Genomic DNA, 8932 nt, shown 5'->3' on the forward strand with positions numbered 1-8932 from the left:
ACCCATCCCCGGATGCTAATGGAGTTTTATTCATAGTGGTATTCTGTTGCTAGACCTGTGCCTCAGTGACAAAACGTCTAAGCATTTTGACTTGCAGTGCTTAAACAATGCCAAAGGTATAATGCATTTTGGGGGCATTGACTATTTATATGAGAAGGATATTTAGTTTTGACACATGGATAAACTGTTTTGGGAGAGATATGAGCTTTTGCAGGGGATCCATGGTGTTGTGCTAAACCATCCAGGTTATTTTGACAAAAGCACTAAATGAATGCACATGTGCCAAGGCAATTGAGAAGGATCTGTGCTATTTTGACTGTACTGACCTTTTATATGGGAAAGGAATCTGCTTTTGAAGCATGGAAGAAGAGTTTGGGGAAAGATATTTGATTTTGCTAGTGAGCTATAATGTTGAGCAGAACTGTAAGACTGTTTGGCCAAAGAACCTTATGGTTTTGAGAATGTCATCTCGGTTTCAAGAAATAAGCCAAACCAATCGAGAAAAACTGTAATAAAGGAATGGCATGAAGAATAATAAAGCAATGCACAATAAATCTTCAAATATCTAATTTTCTTTATGCTAAATATTTCTTTTTTATATTAGATTTTGGGATGAAATATGTTCGAAATGTAGCCTTGAAATGAAAAAAACTGAAATTAACTATTTTAAGCTGAATTATAGAAAAAATACTAAAACTTGGACAGTGTTGTTATTGTTAACTAAAAATATACAAAAAATTCAGAATCTATCTATCTGCATATGAAAAAGTCACTATCAAAAATATTGATAGTACAATAAAATACATTCTTCATTTTAAAAGTCACCTTGAATTTTAATTTAGGGTCCACTGGAAGTACATTTAGAAGTTATTAATAAATACTTATTTTCTGGACATTATCAAGTCAATTAAAAAAAATTAATAATAAAGTTGTTGAGAATAGTAAAACCAGTTCACACACACATTTTCACTTATACATGCACACGCTCTCGTCTCATTCCTTAACACAGTAGAATGAAGCGGATGGGCTGAGAATCCTAATGCTGCATTGCTGAACTTTCAAAGTCAAAGTCTGCAAAGGCAGGAAACAACGTGAGATGAAGCAGAGGGATGTGATCTCACTGCAGCTGCTATCAAGAGGATCAAGTTGCTTTTAAGGATCCTAATACGACATTCTGATGAGCCCTGGAGCAAGAAAATCAACGTCCATGTTAAGCAGCCAGAGAACAAAAAGATGAATTATTCCAGAAGCCAATCTTGGCGTTAATGACAGGTGAATGAAAGGGTGCGTTTGGCCCCACTTTGATCAATCTGTTTTTTAATTATTCATCTGCAGATGAGGTGTCATCTCCTCTTCCTTCTCCTGTTGCTGTCATGTCGTACAACAATAGCTCCTCACGGAGTGAAAGATCTCTTGATGAAAACTGAAGGCTCTTTGTGTCATGGAGAAATTGCATCATCAGAAGATGAGAGACGAAAGGGAGTTTGTCTTGATCACAGCTCTGAAACAAGGCAAAAAACAATCCTGAATTAACCTGATGAGTGAGTTTTGACAGTAAAAAATGAAAACAGGTCAAAGAAGCCGGTCAGAGTCATAGCATAATGGTTCTAGTAAAAGCCTGATATCTGATACTGAATATATAATATTAAACTATATACATAAACTAGCATTCAAATGTTTGAAGTCAGTACGTTTAGGAAAAAAAGCAAGGATGCATTGATCAAAAGTGACAGTAAAGACATTAAGAGACATAAAGCCATAATTTTACAAAAGATTTCTATTTCAAATCAATTAAATTCTTTTGAACTTTCTATATTTCAGAAAAACGTAAAAAAAAACTATGCTTTCCCCACCTTTCAACAAAAACAATAGGCAGCACAACTGTTTTCAACATTGGTGATAATCAGAAATGTTTCTTGAGCAGTAAATCAGTATGTCAGAATAATTTCTGAAGATCATGTGACACTGAAGACTGGAGGAATGATGCCGAAAATACAGCTTTGATCACAGGAATAAATTACAATTTAAAACATATTCTAACACAAAAAGTTACTTTGAATTGTAAAAAAAATGTCCCGATATTACTGTTTTTACAATATTTTTGGATGAAATACTGTTCAGTCAGGCACACTTCATCAAGAATGCTATGCTAGATGCTGGATTATCATTTGATTATTTTTTTCTAATTGTATCACATTGTCAGTGACTATTTCTGCAAGTAATTGATTGATTGATTGATAGACTTTATTAATCCCACATTGGGGAAATTTCTGTGTTACAGCAGCTCAAAAATAAAAAATGTAATATAATAGAATAGAATAAGAGTGGTTACAATAACAGTAATAATGATGATTAGAGAACAACTGTATTCACAAAATAACCAACCTTATGTAAACAGACAGTATATAAATACAAATATACAATTATACAAATAAGTATAATGTAAATGAACGAAGGTTACATATTGCACAATTGTAGGTGACACACGTAATACATAGATAAAGAAATACACATAATGCAGAATAATTGTCCGGTGCTACTTAAAATTCAGAAGCAGCTTGCAGTGCTGCATTATGATGTTGCATTAAAAAGTCTGACTGCTGCTGGAACAAAGGACCTGCGGAAGCGCTCCTTCTTACACTGAGGGTGCAGCAGTCTGCTACTGAAGGAGCTGCTCAAGGAGCTCACAGTCTCATGCAGGGGGTGAGAAGTGTTGCCCATAATAGATGTCAACCTGGCTAACATCCTCCTCTCCCCCACCTCCTCTATGGTGTCCAGAGGGCAGACCAGAACAGAGCTAGCCTTCTTCACCAGTTTATTAAGCTTTTTCCTGTCCCTTTCTGTACTCCCAGCTCCCCAGCATACTACTGCATAAAATATTGCAGATGCCACCACAGAGTCATAAAAAGTTTTTAACAGAGACCTGCACACACCGAAAGAACTCAGCCTCCTCAGCAGGTGGAGATGGCTTTGGCCCTTCTTGTACAGGACATCTGTGTTTGTGGACCAGTCTAGTTTCTTGTTAAGGTGAACACCCAGGTATTTGTATGTCTCCACCATCTCAATGTCAACACCCTGGATGTTCACCGGTGTAGCACCAGGTGGCCTCTGGCGAAAGTCAACTACCATCTCCTTAGTCTTGCTGGTGTTGATGTGAAAATGGTTTAACTCACACCAGTTGACAAAATCCCCGATGACCTCCCGGTACTCCTGGTCATTCTCCTCTGCAACCCTCCCAACAATGGCAGTATCGTCTGAGAACTTCTGCATGTGACAGCTGCTTGTGTTATACCTGAAGTCTGCTGTATACAGGGTGTAGAGAAAAGGATCAAGCACTGTCCCCTGTGGTGCTCCTGTGCTGCTCATCACCACATCAGACACACAGTCCTGGAGCCTCACATACTGTGGTCTGTCCGTGAGGTAACTGATGGTCCATGCAGACAGGTGTTGGTCAACACCAGCCCCCAATAGCTTCTCCCAGAGCAGTGATGGTTGAATTGTATTGAAAGCACTGGAAAAATAAAAAAACATGACCCTCACAGTGCTCTCCAGATGTGACAGTGCTCTGTGTGAAAGATAGATGATGGCATCCTCCACCCCTATGCCTGGTTGGTAAGCGAACTGTAGGGGATCCAGTTCTGAACTCACCACGGTTCTCAGATGTCGTAGTACAATCCTCTCCAAGGTCTTCAACAGGTGTGAAGTTAAGGCAACTGGTCTGAAGTGATTGGGCTCCCTGGGATGTGCAGTTTTTGGAACTGGAACAACACACAAAGTCTTCCAAAGAACTGGAACTCGCTCCAGACTCAGGCTCAAGTTGAAGATGTGCAGGATGACTTCGCTGAGCTGATCTGCACAATCTTTAAGCATTCTGGGGCAGATTCCATCCGGGCCCGGTGCCTTTCTTGCCTTGATCTTTTTTAGCTCCATCCTCACCTGATTGACTGTCAGAGAGAGGCTGCTAGAGGGAGGTATAGAAGCTCCCGACAGGTCTGAAGTCTGGTTGGAGGTGGGAGGAGAGGGGGTAGAATCAAATCTATTGAAAAAAAGATTTAATTCATTTGCCCTGTCACAGTCACCAGAAACAAAGCCTCTGCCACTGACTTTGTTCTGACCAGAGATGGTTTTCAGACCCCTCCAAACCTCCCTTATGTTGTTTTGTTGGAGGCGTGACTCCAACTTCTTCCTGTAACTGTCTTTTCCTTTCCTAATCTCCCATCTTAGTTGTTTTTGGACCGTCTTCAACTCTTCTTTTCCCCCAGATTTAAAAAGTCTTTTCTTTTCATTCAGCAGGGCTTTGAGTTCTGAAGTCACCCAAGGTTTGTTGTTGGAGAAACACCGAACCTAACATCGATATGCCAGTAGGTGGCAGCAAAGGACCGTCTTTATCACTCATTAAACCGATTTATTAAAAAACATTATTTAATTAACAAATGTAACAAGCGACTGCCTCTATGAGCAGTCTTTTAATGATTCACTCAACTGATTTGTTCAAAAGCACAAATATGTTCAGGGATGCAGCAAGAGACTGTATGTGTAAGTCACAGATTCGTTCAAAACAAGAGACTGTTTTTATGACTTAAAGGGATAGTTCACCCAAAAATGAAAATTATGTCATTAATAACTCACCCTCATGTCGTTATAAACCCGTGAGACCTCCGTTCATCTTCGGAACACAGTTTAAGATATTTTAGATTTAGTCCGAGAGCTCTCAGTCCCTCCATTGAAACTGTGTGTACGGTCTACTGTCCATGTCCAGAAAGGTAAGAAAAACATCATCAAAGTAGTCCATGTGACATCAGAGGGTCAGTTGGAATTTTTTGAAGCATCGAAAATACATTTTGGTCCAAAAATAGCTAAAATTACGACTTTATTCAGCATTGTCTTCTCTTCCGGGTCTGTTCAGTGACTTACATCAGCATACATATGTCACTGCGGAGTCGTGAACACAGATTGACAACAAACACGGAAGAGAAGACAATGCTGAATAAAGTCGTAGTTTTTGTTATTTTTGGACCAAAATGTATTTTCGATGCTTCAAAATATTCTAACTGACCCTCTGATGTCACATGGACTACTTTGATGATGTTTTTCTTACCTTTCTTTACATGAACAGTAGACCGTACACACAGTTTCAATGGAGGGACTGAGAGCTCTCGGACTAAATCTAAAATATCTTTCGTAAATTGGATTTCCAAATTTGCTCAACTGTTTAATCATCAACCAACTATTCATTGAACATCTCCACTCAAAAAAAAAAAAAAAACTAAACACTCTTCCTCCTGCTCTGTTCCTCTGTTTGTTTGCTCGGAGAAGAGCAGCCGGAGGATTAGAAGACGTTTAATCGCAGCAAACAGCCCACCTGATCCTCAGCACACACAGATGGGGATGCTGACCATGATTTCCACTTCAGCATGAGAGTGAATGAGGACAGAAAGAGGACACAGCAGCAGATAGACTGCTTAAAGGGATCTTTATAGCACTGAGCTCCTGAAATGAGACACACTTGCTTTAGTAGAAAGCAGGACAGAGAGGACAATGAAGAAAAGAGATATGTATGTACCATGAGGTCAACAAACCTTCACTTCTGTTCTCTCTCTCTCTCTCCTCAGTGTCTATAATGTTGTTGATGAACAAAATTACATATTGCAGAGTGTTAAATGAACAAGCTTTTAATGAGCTTTTAATAGTACTGTCAAGTCAGGTTTAGTCATGTCATCTTCCAAGTTTTAAGTTTCTTGCCTTGTATCTTCTGTCAAAAAACTGCACTTGTTTTTTTTTTGTCAGAAAACTCAAGAGATCTTCGTTACAAATGAAGACCTAAAAAAAATGTCACGTCAAAAAAAGAAATCATACAAGAATCAAGAAACAAGCAAACTAAGAATAGACAATAACCAAATGCAACACAGAACAAAAATAGGATGGATTTGAACTATGCTGTTAATTGATAACATTTTAATTACTCACAATTAATTAAATATAAATACATTTACATTTAATCATTTAGCAGACGCTTTTATCCAAAGCGACTTACAGATGAGGACGGTGGAAGCAATCAAAAACAACAAAAAGAGCAATGATATATAAGTGCTATAACAAGTCTCAGTTAGGTTAACACAGTACACCTAGCATGGGATTTTAATAATTTATGATACTTTATTATTGTGGCACATTATAAGTTGTATAAAATGTCACGATTATAAGGTCACAACAAATCAATTATAAGGTCATTAATTAAATATACATTAATATTTTGCTAAGAAATAAATGAACTTATAATTTCATTTTCATTCATCTAATAAAAAAAAAATTAGTGTAATGATTCACATTTATATTTTTTAACTTGAGCCAATGAAAAATAACTTAATTATTTTCCATTAGCTCAAGTTAAAAAAAAAAATATATATATATATATATATATATGTGAATCATTACCCTATATTTTTTTAATTGGATGAGTACATTCTAATTATAATATTTGTATTATAATCATTACACATGAAATATTTAATAATACAGTATTATATATAATATAATAACACACACACACATACATACATAATATATATATATATATATATATATATATATATGTATATATATATATATATATATATATATATATATATATATATAGTACAGACCAAAAGTTTGGACACACCTCATTCAAAGAGTTTTCTTTATTTTCATGACTATGAAAATTGTAGATTCACACTGAAGGCATCAAAACTATGAATTAACACATGTGGAATTATATATGGAATTATATACATAACAAAAAAGTGTGAAACAACTGAAAATATGTCATATTGTAGGTTCTTCAAAGTAGCCACCTTTTGCTTTGATTACTGCTTTGCACACTCTTGGCATTCTCTTGATGAGCTTCAAGAGGTAGTCACCTGAAATGGTCTTCCAACAGTCTTGAAGGAGTTCCCCGAGAGATGCTTAGCACTTGTTGGCCCTTTTGCCTTCTGTATGCGGTCCAGCTCATATATATATACACACGCATAATGTTTAAACTAGAATTACATCAAAATACTCCTCATACAGGTAGTGTTAGCTAATATGCCTCCCTGATGAGCTCTTATAATTTTTTTTATCTTGTAGGTCTTCCTCTATTTTTATCATTTTCTTGTAAGGAGTATTTTCTCTTCATTAAACTGACAGTGTGATTGTGGGCGGGTGGGTGAGTTTGCCGTCACCCTGTACTGACAGGTTTAAACCTAAACCTCTTTACTAATGAGCACGAGTCCCACACACACACACACACACACACACACACGCACACACAGAATCCTGACAGTCATGATCAGCACTGCACATTGTTTCCCTTCCAAGCATTCCATCTGCACTCCTCCAAAAACAATCCCGCCATCACCTTATCAACACAATCTCAGCGCCTCTCTATCTGTCAGATACATTTCTTACCTTCAGAGTGTCGTTCTCCCAGTCATTTCTCAAGTTTTCTCTGTGCCTCTTCGCTCTCTTTGTCACTCCTCCGTTTTATCAGTCATATGAGCTTGTGAAATGATAAAAAGATGCTGTTGAATATAGTCTCAGCTCAAGGAGCTCACAACTACAGAAAAGTTTAAAAGCAAAACAATCTTGCCCATGATGCTTTTCTCCGTCTTTCAGTCTTGATCTTTGTTTGCTGTTTTTTAGAAAGTGACGTGATGACATACAACAGCTATTTCTGGTTTGTGTTCTTCTTAACTACACATTTATCTTTATTTACTGCTTATGTAACACTAACCATAACCATACGCTCCTTTTTCTTTTCTTTTCTTTTCGTTTTTTAAATAAAACATAAAGAAATAGAATAGTGAAAGAAATAAAGTGTAATTCTAGTAGGCAAATAATCATTTTGATATTTTTGGCAATAATATTCAAAAATACGCACTCTTATTTGTATGCCTAATATGTGAAAAATGTTAAATGTTTTGTGTCACATTCAGTTAGAAATTATATGAATCACATAAATTGTACCATATTTTCAACTGAGAAAATATTTTGAGTAGTTTGCATCTAAAGAGTTAACTTTTTCCATCTCACCTCACTTTCTATCGATGTTAAAAGTGATGCTTCACGTTTCTTTTGTAAAATGAATTAAAAATGAATGGAGATTGGTTGGAAGTTTCAGTTTTTGAAGTGCTGCTAATACGTTGTGTTCTTTATATTGTCTTAAAAACGCTTCAATTTACGTTAATAAAACATTCAAAAGCTCTGAAAATTGTGACTGAACTCCACACTGCAGACTAAAATAAATACTATGAAAGGGAAAGAAACAGTGAAATAATTAATTAAAAAATGCTTTATTCCCTTCTGCTGCGATTCCTCATCTGGCGTTTCAGAGTTCAAGGTGACAGTTCTGAGACGGGACTCATTAGAGAGGGTCTGTGTGAGAGAGTGTGTGTGTGTGTGTGTGTGTGTGTGTGTGTGTACGTGGCTGTGCTCACCAGCTGTTCTTACACAGGCCTCATTAGAGTGTTTATGTTCGACGCTGCTCATGTTTGGTCAAAAAACCTTAGAATAATTTCACACGGTCACAGGTTCACTATGAGCACTATGGGCAGCTGTGTGTGTGTGTGTGTGTGTTTGTGGAATAGTAGTATTAGTAGCTGTTGTAGCTAATTTGATGTTAATGAAAAAACTAAAGTCTTGGTTCATGTTAAACGGAATTGGTTAGGGATATGATGTGTGTGTGTGTGTGTGTGTGTGTGTGTGTTTCTCCACATGTAATATGTCCACTGTTGTATTGATCTGTTTCCTTCCAGACTGAATGACTGAACTCGTATCGATCTCAGCCATTGCTCAATCAGCTTGTTGGTGTGAGTGTGTGTGTGTGTGTGTGTTTGTGTTTCTGACTGTCCAAAACAAATCAATATAAAACAGGATGAATGCATCACGGGTAAGAGATTAACTGTCCCACACT

At 36.9% G+C, this 8932-nt stretch overlaps 1 long non-coding RNA gene across 1 annotated transcript; it reads right to left on the minus strand.

Moving 5' to 3' along the window:
• Positions 1-794: 794 nt before the first annotated feature.
• Positions 795-7661, minus strand: LOC132130784 (uncharacterized). Its single transcript, XR_009428777.1, has 3 exons — positions 7429-7661; positions 5363-5490; positions 795-1501 (listed from the first exon to the last, which is right to left on the minus strand). It is a non-coding gene; the product is annotated as an uncharacterized LOC132130784 (long non-coding RNA).
• Positions 7662-8932: the final 1271 nt, after the last annotated feature.

Source organism: Carassius carassius, chromosome 47, assembly GCF_963082965.1.
Source record: "Carassius carassius chromosome 47, fCarCar2.1, whole genome shotgun sequence".
Taxonomy (NCBI): Eukaryota; Metazoa; Chordata; class Actinopteri; order Cypriniformes; family Cyprinidae; genus Carassius; species Carassius carassius.